We start from the raw sequence: 14308 nt of genomic DNA, 5'->3' as shown, positions 1-14308 counted from the left end.
TATGCTGTTGTGCTTATCATTCAACTCCCTCTACCATCCTTTTCTCTCTCTGTTCCTCTCTCTCATCAATTTCAGCTGTTCTGTCTTCTACATCCCTTATTCTTTCTTGTCAGTTTGAGTCTGCTGTTGTAAATGTCTCTGTGTTTTTTTAAATATATTTATTAGAGAAGTTGTGAACTTACAAAATAATCATGCACATTTGTGAAATTGCCATATAATATACCACTCATTTGTTATAGATTGAGATAATCATCAGACTATTACCACTAACTATTGTCTAAAGCATACATTTGGTATATATTTTTCCATATCCCCCAATCCAATGTGCTTTTGATCTCACCTATTGTGTATTTCATCCCCATAAGCTCTGTTGTTTTTCTATTCTGGTTCTCAAATTCTTCTTTGTGCTCACTCAGTGTCTTCTTGATATATATATGCATGTCTTTTAAATTTTATTTTATTTATTTCCCCCCTCCCTCATGGTTTGCACTTGCTGCCTGTTCTTTTTTAGAAGGCACCAAACCCGGGGCTTCCCATGGGGGAGGGAGGTGCCTAATTGCTTGAGCCACCTCCGCTTAATTTGTTGTGTCTCTATTTGTGTTTCCTGACTGTCTTTTGGTTATGTCATATCACTACATCATCTTGTTGCATTAGCTTGCTGCACCAGCACATCATGACAGTTCTGTCTTGTGCATCTTCTTTAGGAGGCACTGGAACCCAAACCTGTGGTAGTTGAACCCAGCTGCTTGAGCCACATCCACTTCTGTATTCTTTTTTTTTTTTTTTGCCATATTCAATTGATTTAATTTTTTTAACACATCAATTTTGTTAATACAAATTAGTAAAGTATAAACCCAACCGTAGTGTACAATCAGTGGTATTTGATATAATCACACAGTTGTGCATTCTTCAGTCATTTTTAGAGCAATTTTTATTATTTCAGAAGTAATAATGATGTGGGCTATGGGTGGCAGGCTCTTTGTCTCTTCAGAAATAACCTAAACTATCTGTGACTTGTAGGTGTGGGATGATGAAAGGTTGCAGTCCTGCCCTTGGTGAGCAGGAAACAGTTTAACAATGCAAGGTCTATAAACTTTAAGTATTCAGGGGAAATGCAAAGCAAATATGCTAAAAGCTTATCAAATGCCTGAAGTCCATGCTAAAGCTTACTAAGATATGGAAATATATGCTAATTCAAGCCCATTGAGAACTGAAACAAAAGGACCATTTGGCCTTTCCTCTCTCTATAAAAGGGACTAAAAAGTCTTGTTCGGGGCTCGGGATTCAAACAGAAAGTTCCTGAGTCCGGCCGGCCATCAATAAACCATTTTTCCTTCTCAAACTCATTCCTGAGTCCTGGCCTCTCTATACTCAAGTAATTGAACTTCTCAAATTCTACAACATTTTTGGCGACCGCGGCAGAACAACAAACGAAGGCCAGAGACGGTAACATTTTACTGCCCCTTCCAAATCCCCGAGGAAGCCAGGAGGACTCGGGTGAACCCCAAATCTGGGCACCCCTGGATTAAATTTAATCCAGAAAAGATGTGGGCTCCACCAGAATCTTCCCGACAAAAATCGAGGGCAATGGAAGGTCTGAAGAGAAAGATTCTGGGAATGAAAAAGAACTCCAAACATGGAAGAAGGTAAGACTCCCCGGGTGAGCACAGTCTGGAAGGCCCTAGCTTTAATTGCTAGGAAGGGGAGGCTGATCACCTCCCGAGAGAACCCTAGTAGCCCCATAAAATTGGGGGGAAGCCGTTCTCTCTAGGCTTGGGAAAAGGAGAAAATCCGGGGAAAAGCCTTGGTGTTTTAGGTTTGTCTAACTGCATATTAGAATCTGGTACTGGTCTTACATCCACTAAAGGAGTGGAGTCTTGATTTTAATAGGAAGGGTTGTTTATAGGTTCGAGTCCTAATGTCCTGGAGAAAAACCGAGAAAAAGTCCTGGTGTTTTGGGTTTGTCTAACTGCATGTTAGAATCTGGTACTGGTCTTATATCCACTAAAGGAGTGGAGTCTTGATTTTAGTAAAAAGGGCTATTTATCGGTTCAAGTCCTAATGTTCTAGAAATTGGTCTAGATTAAAAAAAAACAAAACTTGGTTACAGGAAAATGGATCGGCTTTTCTGGTGGAGCTTGGTCTGGGTGTAAAGTTTAAACAGTGGAAAATGTCTAGCTGAAATCTTTTGTTATGGTGCTAAATTGTGAATGAATTCGCTTTATACCAAATGTTAAGTGTTCTGAGGTTTGTGATGGCTGTGGGGGCAGCCATGGTGAAAATATATATAAATTTGTGGGTCAAATTAGTGACCTTTGTGCTTCTGTCTGTGTCAGCTCAATGCTAGTGTTGGAGTTGTGTCCTTATGTAAAGTAGAATTACAGCTGAGCTGGAGCCCTCCCTTGCCATTGGCAAGGGGGTGAAATGATTATGGGGCAAAACTGAGGAGTCTGGATGTTTGCAGAGTCTAGATGTTTGTGCATGCTCTGCTGTCTTGTCTCTGGTCTGGCCCTGTGCCGGGGCTTGGAGGCCATCTGTGTCCGCGCCATGCACCCAAGTTTGTTGGGGCTGCCCCAGTCAGGGTGGCTGAGTCCCCTGGAGAGTTGCTGAATTTGAGTAGGTTCTGTCTGCCCATTTTGGCCTGAAAGCTAGAAAGGGGAGAGCGGCTTGCCCCTTTCCAGTGAGTCCACACCTTCTATTCATAAGCTGCATTCCTGTTTGATTGTTGTGTACCCGACTGCCTTGAAGGAGGTAAAAACCAGAATCAGAATAAATGCAGTAAAGTTCCCTCCCTAGGGTGTCAAAGCCAAAATACCTTTGCTTTCTGCCCAGGTTCTTAAAAGGTATTGTAGTAACTTTAAGTAAGAGAATGTGTTCTGTGAAGGTAAAATTTGTCTTAAGGGTATAAATAATTATAAAAGTTTTACAAAGCATTGTTTAAATTAAGGTATTTAAATGGCTAATTGCAGAAAGTCATTATTTAACAAAAACTGGGTTGATAATAATAATAATAAAAGGCAATTTTATACCAAACTTATTCGGCAGCCAGTCTCCCCTGCCAACTTGCTTCCAAAAAAACTCTTTCTGGTATTACATGCTACTAAGTATTTAAAGTGAAGAAAAGTTCATTACTTTAACAAGCTTGTTTAGTATTAATGGCAATTATATGTTGTAAGAACTTTGCCTGGTAACTTAGTATGTGGGATATATGGAGTGTGTTTTTATTGTTAAAGAAACAGAAGATGATTTTGTCCTAAGATAAAATAATTGATTATTAGAAAGAGTAGAGTGTGGGACAAAACCTAAATGAATACTGAAAGTGTAGAAGGTTTGTGGAAGGAAAATTTTTATGATTAAAATTGAGTAAGATCAATATACAAAGAAAATCTTTTATCAAAATAGCTTCTTGTGCTTTAACCTCATCATTTCCTCAGTGTTTGAAGAAGTCTTACCTCTTTTAAAAGAATATTTATGTTCTAGAAATCAAATCCTGAAAAGTAGCTTTTTATTTCAAACTAACTGCAAGAGATTTATTCTTTTACTTTAAAGGAAAAATTAAAGTAATGGTTAAGTTCATTTAATATGTTATAAGTCGAATGAAAGGTATTTAAAGGTGTTATAAAATTAATAGGTTTTTAAAAAAATTAATAAAAACTGTAAGAGTTAAAATCATTTATAAATGCATTTATATTATAAAACAGTGGAAAGATAATAACTGAAATTATAGCTGGGTGAATTTAGCCTGAAACTATTATTTAAGTGTAAATTCTATACTAACCTTTCCTTTGTTTATGGTGACTTCAAGCCTAACCTCACCCTTTGCCTTTGCCTATGGTTATTTCATAATTGAGAAGAGCTGGGACATCACTGTCTCCTCTCCTGGTATTAGTAACCCTTTCTCTCATGAATTCAAGTGTAAACTAAATAAATTGCTGCCTGATGGAATAAGGTTAAATGACCACTGGAGTTTTATTATCTCCAAAATCAAAAAGGGGGGTGGAGGGGGAGAAGTCTCCTGCCTTAACGGTCAGTGTTCCTAAGAGTGGCAATTCATGAGAGAAACCAGTCTGTCTCCCTGAGGCTTCAAATAGCCTCAGTAAATATATATAAAATTAATCTTGTTGCTTATCCAAAATTCTGCTAAATTCAAAGTAAAGTATAAAGTTCTGAAACAAAAAAAATAGTGCTAAAGCATTGAGAACATTTTGGTTACAATCCATTAAGAAAGAAAATTCTTGTGTAAAACTGCATAATCATAGTATAAAACTGCACAGTCATAGTGCAAATTAAGAAGAGTTTCAAGAGTCTTTGAAATGTTTTGCAGTCACACTTGTTTTGTAAGAATTAGAAGTTTAAAGTAACTAAAGTTATGTTGTTGTGTCAAACTATTCATGTCTGCCTATTTGCTCAAATTGTTGATGTTAAATATGCAGTTATAAGTAATATATATTTCGGGACCCCAAATTAAGCTAAACAATATATAAAATAATGCAAATTATAAATAATATCAATGAGTTTTGTTTCTGTGTCTAACTCTTTGTGTCTGCCCATTTGCTCAGTGTATGTCTTCATACATCAGGATAATAATACCAAATTAACAAGTGAAAATTCTTAAAAGAGCTCTATTCAAATTGTTAATTAAATATGCAGTTATATATGTAAATAAATATTCTTAAAGCCCAAATTAAACTAAGCAGGATGAAAAAGTCATAGAAATCTGATTATAGAAACAATTGGGAAAGGGCCTCCTCTTTGCAAGAGCTTTAAAGGCAAAACTAGGTGTAGCAGATTAAACCTATCTACTAGGCTAGGGAATTAAGAATCAGTTTGCTTGGTAATTTCCCAGTTTATACCTTTTGTCAGCCATAAAATGTAAAAAAACAAAGATTAGGTTAATTTTCACATAAGAAAAATGTTGATGTAACCTGGCAGCCTGCTGCCTCAGTCTCCCACTCCCAGGTTAGACAGCAGTGGAGGAGACCAGTTTAGGCCAGTCCTATGGGCAGTGGAAGGATGCCCAAGAAGGAGCTAAGTCGGTGCCATTTCAGCACTAAATTCTATTCCTTATTGGACAAAGGGGAGCAGGTAAAAACTAAAATGGCTGGAATGTGATAGAGGAAGCAGTTAAATCACAAACTTTTGCATGGGAAAGTTAAATCTCAGAGAAGATGTAACTTCTGAAGTATCCAATCTATGGAAAAACAGGAAAAGCTTGCATGCTAGGCTTAGGGGTATAAATTGTGTCATTTTTCTTTGTTCGGGGCTCCAGCCGTATCTGGCTCTGCGCCCCTTCTTGCAAGACTGAGAATAAATTCTTTTCTTCTCCACAATCTAGTAAGCCTTATTTTCTTCCAGAAGATTTCTTTCCAACAAAATAAAGGTAATTAGTGGCTCTATTAACAAATTTCAGTAAGTAAAGGAAAGTCCATAAAAACTATGGAAAAATCTTTCCTGGGTTATGAGTTAAAAATTAAGTAATTGTGTAATGTGTTTTAAAACCTGGTAGTCAGTATACTTTTAAATTATTAATTTTCATAACTTAAAGAAGTTTTTAGCTTCCTGTAAGGGAAAAAGAGAACATTCCTTGCATAAACTATTATGGTTTTCAATTTTATTTAACTTGAGTGTAATCTCCCATAGTTAATTTATAAACTAAATTAACATTATATATACAAAATCTTTAGAGTAATGAAAATTGTAAGTTCACATTAGTGAAATTAGGCTAAAGGAAAAAGACGTAGATATGCTCTCTTAAATAAATAGAGTAAATTTCTTTGGGAATTGTAATTAATAAGTTTATTTAAACATAAGGTGTCTAGTCAATGTCGTTATAGTCAATTATAAGGCAGTTGTAAAACATCTGCCAAACTGAAAATGTTTAAATAGTTCTAGTTCTAGAAGTCATTGTTAACTAAAACTTAGATTGGTATTGGTAGCAGAAATAACTTAATGATAATAAAACCTGTCTGAAGGCCACCGCAAAGTACATATTTAAGTAAATGGTAATAAAAAGTTATCTTGATTCTATTGGAAATCTTCTGTTTTCATTCTAACAATGAAAAATAATATTTTTCCTCTATTACTAAAGTACCTACTGTTATCTTCATAGTAAAATTGTGTAAGTAAACAGTCATTTGATATATGTGTTGCATTAAGTTGTTTAAAATATATATAAAAACAAGGAATAAACTTTAACATTGTCAAACTCTTGTGCATTCAAACCAGGCCTTGAATACATTACAGGTGGCCTCTCCATGTGAGTTATTGGCTAGGCTGGTCACTGACCCCTCAATTAAAATATGTGCTATATCAGTCTCTGGTTCTGCTCCTGAAGTCGGTGGAAACTATATTGCAGTTTCAAGCTCCTGCAGCAGCCAATAATGACTCGGTACAGCCAAGTGTACAATTGATATCGCCTCCAGATATCATAGTGCCAGAGAGCACTATGCACCAGGCTAGTAGAATACTGGAAATTCTCTCTAAGATCAAGGATGCTGTGACTTGCTCACTGCATTGAAAAACATGCTAAGTGGAGCCATGATACCAGGATACAGTAAGTGAAACTTAAACACAATTGGCATTATGGCCTGCTCTCATGGAGAGATAACATGTAAAGTATTACAAACCTGAAACTCAAAACTAATAATTGCAACTCTGAATCCTTATGCTTTAAGTAATACATTAGTTAATATTAAGTGCTGTACTTTTATCCTGTACTAAATATATGCCTAATAATTATAACGTTATCTTTTCTATTTTGGTTCAAGTGCAGAAGTATATTAGACATGTTAAATTCCTGGTAAAATCATTTTCTAAACAGTTAATAAACATGTCTATAGAATAAGGTGGCATTCTCAGCCAGTCTCAGTCAACTTCTATCTTCTACTGTACTCTGCTGTGTAGCAAAGGTGAGGCTTGCTTGCTGATGGTGAGTCACCTATTGAACAAGTCAAAATTGCTAGAAATTGTACAATTAAAACCAAGGTGTAAAAAAAGCCTTTATTCTGTAGTTCTGATCACTCCCACAGGTGAAAACGAAGAGAATTTCCAACTTAGTGTTCTAATCCTGAGTGAAGCCAGTTGCCCAAGGAGTGCCAGTTCACCAAGAGCATCTGACAGAGCGAATGAGTGCCAATCATTGAACAGCTTGGAATGTGTCTTCAGACAAAGCTAAGTGTCTGTTGCAATTTCTCTCTAAAGATGAATAACTTAAAAAAGAATATACATGCTGTTCCCACCAGCTTTTAAGGAGTGCCATCTTTATAGGCACCTAACCTTGTCTACCTCTGTAATCCAATGTGTCCTCTTTTAAAAATGGGTATTCCAAATTTTTAATTAAGTTTGTTTCTTTCAGAGTAAACATCTTATTAACCATATAAAAAGTTTATCCAACTTCATACAGAATGCCAGATCCATCTTCCTCCAGTTAGAAAAAATTAAGAGTTTTACACCTTATTAGGCAATGACTACAGCCCATGGCCAGCAAGAAGCAGTTACAGAAAAGAGATCCGTCTCCCTTCAGCACCCCTTTTAAATTAAAGGTGTAAACTCTTCAAGGGTAAAATAAAATTAATAGATGGATCTGAAACCTGACTGAAAATCCATGTGAGCACCAGTGGCCGCAGAATAACTGCAGGAGGCCCCCGCCCCAGGATTCTGCTGTCCAGAATGAAAACTTCTAAACTCTTAAAAACAGTCCTGGATGCTACACTAAAGATTAATAAATAATCAATCAAAACAACAAACAGCCATCCACCTCAAAGCTCCAACAATAATTATGACAAAGCTTAGCAAGTTAAACTTTGGCAAAGGGGGGAAATGATGTGGGCTATGGGTGGCAGGCTCTTTGTCTCTCCAGAGATAACCTAAACTATCTGTGACTTGTGGGTGTGGGATGATAAAAGGCTGCATTCCTGCCCTTGGTGAGCAGGAAACAGTTTAACAATGCAAGGTCTATAAACTTTAAGTATTCAGGGGAAATGCAAACCAAATATGCTAAAAGCTTATCTAGAATGTCTGGAGTCCATGCTAAAAGCTTACTAAGATGTGGAAATATATGCTAATTCAAGCCTATTGAGAACTGAAACAAAAGGACCTTTTGACCTTTCCTCTCTGTATAAAAGGGACTGAAAAATCTTGTTCGGGGCTCGGGATTCAAACAGAAAGTTCCTGAGTCCGGCCGGCCATCAATAAACCATTTTTCCTTCTCAAACTCATTCCTGAGTCCTGGCCTCTCTATACTCAAGTAATTGAACTTCTCTCAAATTCTACAACAGTAATACTAAAAAAACAACCAATGAAACAAACAAAACTCATCACCTCTCAGTCTCTCTATGCTTCCCCTATCGTACAGTTGCTATTCTGTTTCCTCTTCTCTAGTTATTTTGTATTTATATTTTGTAAAAACAGTCGTATATATATGCATATTATCCATATCATGTTTTCCATGAGGTTTTATTATCTTATGTAGTCTCATTTTACAGATTTCAGCTTTCCTTCCAGTAATATACATGACCTTACACTTTCCCTTTCAACCACTGTCATACCCATATAATAGCTCTGCTAGTTACAAACACTATGATGTGCTTTCACCATTTCTATTCATTTCCAAAGATTTACAAACAACCTTTTTACCAGTTCTGCACAGATTGACCCTCAGCTTTCCATTTTTTACCCTCCTATTTTTGAGTGACCTATATTCTAATTATTAATTCCATGAGTTTATATAATATATTTAGTTCATAATAGCACAATCATACAGTATTTGTACTTTTGTGTCTGGCTTGCTTCACTCAACATAATGCCCTCCAGGTTCATTCATGTTGTCATAGGCTTCACAACTTCATTTCTTCTTACTGCTACATAATATTCCATCATGTTTATTTGTTTATCCATTCATCCATTGATGGACACCTGGGTTGTTTCCAACTTTCGGCAATTGTGAATTATGCCAGCATGAACATTGGTATACAGATATCTCTTTGTGCCACTGCTTTAGTTCTTCTGGGTATATACCTAGTAATGGTATTTCTGAGACCCATTGAAAGTCTATATTCATCTTCCTTGGGAACTACCAAACAATCCTACACAGTGGCTGTACCATTATACATTCCCACCAATGTGAATAAGCATTCCTATCTCTCCACATCCTCTCTGTTTAGTTTTCCAACTTTTTAATGGTGCCCAGTATAATAGATGTGAAATGATACCTCATTGTAGTTTTGATTTGCATTTCCCTAATTGCTAGTGATGTTGAACATTTTTTCATGCGTTTCTTCACCATTTGTATTTTTTCTTTGGACAATTATCTTTTCAAGTCTTTTGCCCATTTTTTACTAGGGTAATTTGTCTTTTTTGTTGAGTTGTATGATCTTATATATCATGGATGTTGTCCTAAATTATATTACAGGGACAAATGCTGGACATTATATATCCTGCCATAACCCACTAAATGTACTGTATACTACAATGTAAACTATAATCCATGCAGTACAGCAGTGCTCCAAAATGTATTCACCAAATGCAATGAATGTGCCGCAATGATGAAATAGGTTGTTGATGAGGGAGGAGTGGGGTGGGGTATGTGGGAACTTCTCATATTTTTTAATGTAACATTTTTTGTGATCTCTGTATCTTCAAAAATTTACAATAAAAAATAAAACCTTTATCAGATATGTGCTTGCAACCTTTTCACCATTTGACAAAGTCCTTTGAGGTGCAAAAGTGTTTATTTTTGAGGAGTTCCCATTTATCTGTTTTTCCTTTTGTTGCTCATGCTTTGAGTGTAAGGGTTAAGAAACTACTGCCTACCACAAGATCTGGAAGATGTTTCCCTACACTTTCTTCTAGGAGTTTTATGGTTTTTGTTTTTATATTTAGGTCCTTGACCCATTTTGAGCTAATTTTTGTATAAGGTGTGAGATATGGGTCTTTCTTTTTTTGGATATGGCTGTCCAGTTCTTCCAGCACCATTTATTGAATAGACTGGCTCAGCTGGGAGGGCTTAACAGCCTTGTCAAAAAATCACTTGACTGTAGATGTGATGGTCTGAGTTTTCACTTTGGTTCCATTGGTCAGTATGTCTGTCTTTATGCCAGTACCATGCTGTTTTTGCCACTGTAGCTAAGTAATATGCTTTAAAGTTAGGAAATGAGAGTCCTCCAACTTCATTCTTCTTTTTTAAGGTCTTTTTGGTATTTGAGGCCCTTTACCCTTCCAAATACTAATAAATTTGGTAATTGGCTTTTCCACTTCTGCAAAAAATTGGCTGTTGGGATTTTTTTGTGATTGTCTTGAATCTGTATATCAGTTTGGTTAGAAATGGCATCTTAACAATATTTAGCCTTCTAAATCATGAACACAGACTGTCCTTCCATTTATTTAAGTCTTCTTTAGTTGTTTTTAGGAATGTTTAGTAGTTTTCTGAATACAAGTCCTTTGTGTCCTTGGTTAAGTTTATTCCTAAATATGTGATTTAGTCACTATTATAAATAGAGGGTTTTTTTCCTAATTTTCTCCTCATATTGCACATCAGTAGTGTATAGAAACGCTATTGATTTTTGCATATTAATCTTGTATCCCGCCTCTTTGCTGAACCTGTATAGTAATTCTGGTAGCTTTGTTGTGACTTTTTCAGGGTTTTCTAGATATAGGACCATATCATCAGAGAATATTGAAAGTTTTACTTTTTCCTTTCCTATTTCAGTGCCTTTTATTTCATTATCTATCCGCTATATTTTTAATGTAACTTTTCTGTAACCTAAACTTCTTTAAACATGGATTTTATTATATGAAAAAAATCTAAGAAACTATTGCCAAAAATCCTGAAGGCACTTCCGTCATTGTCTTCTAGGGAATTTATACTCGTGATTTTTTTTTTAGGTCTTGATCCATTTTATGTTAATTTTTGCATATGGTATGAGATAAGCGTTCTCCTTCTTTCTTTTGTATATGGTTATCCAGTTCCCCCAGCACCATTTGTTGAAGATGTTGTTCTTTCCCAATTGAGTGGACTAGCCAGCATAGTGAAAAATCAATTGGCCATAGCTGGAGGATAAAATACAGAATATGTAACAATGATTTCGGCAGATTAGGATTGTGGCTAATAAAAACAATATAGGAATGTTCTTCTACAAAGCATTAAGAATGTGGTGATACATGGGAAAAATATAACTTAAGTAATTTATAAACATTTAACCACTGCATTGTAATGTAGCAAAAGTGAAGTTGGTATAATATTAATGCTAAAGGTCAGAAAAAATGTTGAATTTGTTTTTGTGAGATGTGAATGATTAATCATTTTTTTCTTTTTTTCCCCACTAATTAGGAGACATTGACTTTGTCATTTGACTAATCTGTGTTCATCTGTATCTTTTTAAACACTAGAGGAATAAATGAGTTTTAGTAGTTGAAATTAATTGAGATAAAAGTGCCTATACTTTTTGGTAGTAATGTTTCCATCACTTGTTTAGCTGCATTTTCTGTTATTTTTTTATCTCGAAATAAAATTATTAAAAAATTTAGAAATCAATTGGCCATAGATGTGATGGTCTATTTCTGAACTCTCATTTCAATTCTATTTTTCTATATAGCTGTTCTTGTGCCAGTGCCATGCCATTTTGAGCACTTAGGTCTTGTAATAAGCGTTAAAGTCAGAAATCATGCAAACCTCCAACTTCATTCTTCTTTTCTATGATGTTTTTCACTATTTGGGGCCCCTTTCCATTTCCTCTTCAGATCGCTCACTATTAAGTGTATAGAAACACTAATGATTTTTGTGTGTTGACCTTATATACCATCACTTTGCTGAATTTGTTTATTAGCCCTAGGAGCTTTGCTGTAGATTTTTCAGGACTTTCCATAAAAAGAATCATGTTATCTTCAAATAGTTAAAATTTTACTTCTTTTTTCTAGTTTTGATGAATTTTATTTCTTTTTCTTGCCTGACTGCTCTGGCTTGAGCTTCCAGTACAGCGTTGCATAACAGTGCTTACAGTGGGCATCCTTGCTTCATCATTGAGTATGATGTTCACTTGGGTTTTCATATATGCCTTTCATCATTTTGAGGAAGCTTCCATTTATTCCTATTTTCCTAAGTATTCTAATCAAGAAAAGATGTTGGATTTTGTTAAGTGCTTTTTCTGCCTCAATCTAGTTGATCATTTGTTTTTTCTTCACTTTTTTTTTTAATGTGGTATATTACATTAATTGATTTTCTTATGTTGAACATAAGAATTCTTCCTTTACCTTTTGAAGTATAAATAAATCACTCCAGGGGAAATATAAGGCCATTTTCTCCAGCTTTATTGTTTAGGGATGTCTCCTTTCCCCGTTCTTAGCCTCCCCTTCACCCCACCTTGAGATAAAAAATAATACTGCTGGGAGGTAAGCATCTCTGTAAATTTTTTCCCTATGTAATCACTTATAAATTGCTTTCCGAAGTTTGTTTGTTTGTTTGTTTGTTTGTTTTTGCTTAGGTCTCAAGTTTCATTAACTTTGCTCAGAATTTTCTGACTGCAGAAATATAAAATTTTATTCTCTACAGCCCCAAAATGCCATTCTTTTTTAGGTGGCATCTGCCTAATTTTTCTATTGATGTGCTGTTCCTTGTTCACTTAGTTTTATTCTTTAACCATAAAGGTCTATTTAGAAAGCCAGGTGCATCCTCCTTAAGTTTTTATATTAACCATTTTGCCTTGACCTGCAAGAAATAAGTGAAGGGCACATTTTGCCATCCATATAACTCTGGCCTAAATGACGCTGATCTGAATACCTGCCAGGCTGAGATGTGGTTATGAATCACTTCAGCTAAAGCCAGGGACAAATTCCATACTGAGTTTGTAGTGGAATAACCCTACTTACCGTATACATTCTGAGATCTGTTATACTTCTGGGAATATTTTTTCAGACACTTCATTGTTTCTGACTAATCACCAAACACTTAAATCACCAGTTAACGCTTTTCATGCATATAGAAGCACAATCCCAGAGGGAAAAGAGTTTACAATTGTTAGGGGCCCCACATTGGGGCATTAATTATTAGTCTAGCAGCATAGGTTTCTGCTGTCTCCAGTGTGAACTCCTACTGGCTTGTAAGCTTTAGATCCTCCATTTCCCCACCATTTCCAGTCTGAAAATTCAGTTCTGGAGACGTTCCACAAGAAAGTGTAGGAACTGTCTCCTAGTTAGAGGTCAGGCGGAATGGTCGAAGCAGCTGCCAGTTTGAAAACAAAGAATAAATCTCTTTTCCCAGTTGGGTTATGCAGCACAGGTAGCAGTTTGAGAGAGTAGCAGGGCATTTTCCTTCTGGGAGGAGGGATCCAAGGGAAGTCCACAAAGACCAGGATAATTAACAACCCTCCTCCCCTATGCCTCTATTAAAATAAAATATAGATTTTTTTTAGTGGAGTTTATTTAAGTGTTTTACAAGTCATGAATTGGGCAGGATCTTAACTACCCATGGAAAGGAGCTCTGCCTAGAGTGGAAAGGGGAAGCTTATATAGAATAAGTGCAGAAGCAAGCAAGGAAATATTCCCATTGACTGATGTTAAGTTTCCATTTTACATAGGGAGGTCTCACAAAGGGGGAAGTAGGCATAAATTGATTAGTATGGTATTTTTGTCCATTCTGATAACCTGTCTCTACTAGACTGAAACTGATTTATCTCCAGATGTTTCTTATCTGAAGTTCTTTAGGGTACGTTCTGTTGTTCCATTTTCTTGGAAAGCCCTGCAGGTAAATTGTTTTTGTCTTCTGGATAATCCTTTCTTGGAAAGGAGTACCTCTTGGAAATGCCCAATGTAGGTGACCATTTTATTTTACTTCAACACCTTTTGGTCTGAAGGTTCACTTCCTCAGATGCCAGTGTCTGCTTTCTCTCCATTGTTGCAAAATCTGTATGTCCCCTTGGTAAATGTAACTCAATGTTTTTTTCTAATAGTCTTCTACTCACCCAGACCCTTTATCTGGAAGGGCCAGTGCAAGAGAAACCAAAACTTTTTCTACAGAAAAATTAATATAATTTGAACAGAAAGAAGTCTGAATCACCTGAACAAAGCATTCTTAAACCTTGAATTTAAATTAAAAAACAAACATTCTTGTGGGGACATGTTGGAGTGGGCATGATATATTTATTAAATAGTACATAGTATAGTGTGGCCTTAGTCAGAGGTCCATGGTTTTCACCTGACTGGCAAAGGGGTCAGTGGAATAAAAAAGGTTAGGAACCCCTGACCTAAATCCTCTCTGCAAAGCTTGTTTGGAATTGCTGTTAGGAGGAGGATACATCAAGCCCAGGGGTTGATTCAC

At 36.0% G+C, this 14308-nt stretch overlaps 1 pseudogene; it reads left to right on the top strand.

Annotated features, from left to right (window-relative positions):
* LOC139438855 (zinc finger protein 37A-like) overlaps positions 1–14308 on the top strand; it is a 74846-nt pseudogene that overhangs the window by 58029 nt on the left and 2509 nt on the right.

Source organism: Dasypus novemcinctus, chromosome 4, assembly GCF_030445035.2.
Source record: "Dasypus novemcinctus isolate mDasNov1 chromosome 4, mDasNov1.1.hap2, whole genome shotgun sequence".
NCBI lineage: Eukaryota > Metazoa > Chordata > Mammalia > Cingulata > Dasypodidae > Dasypus > Dasypus novemcinctus.
Note: the sequence above shows the minus strand (reverse complement) of the source record. Positions and strands in the feature narration are given on the sequence as shown.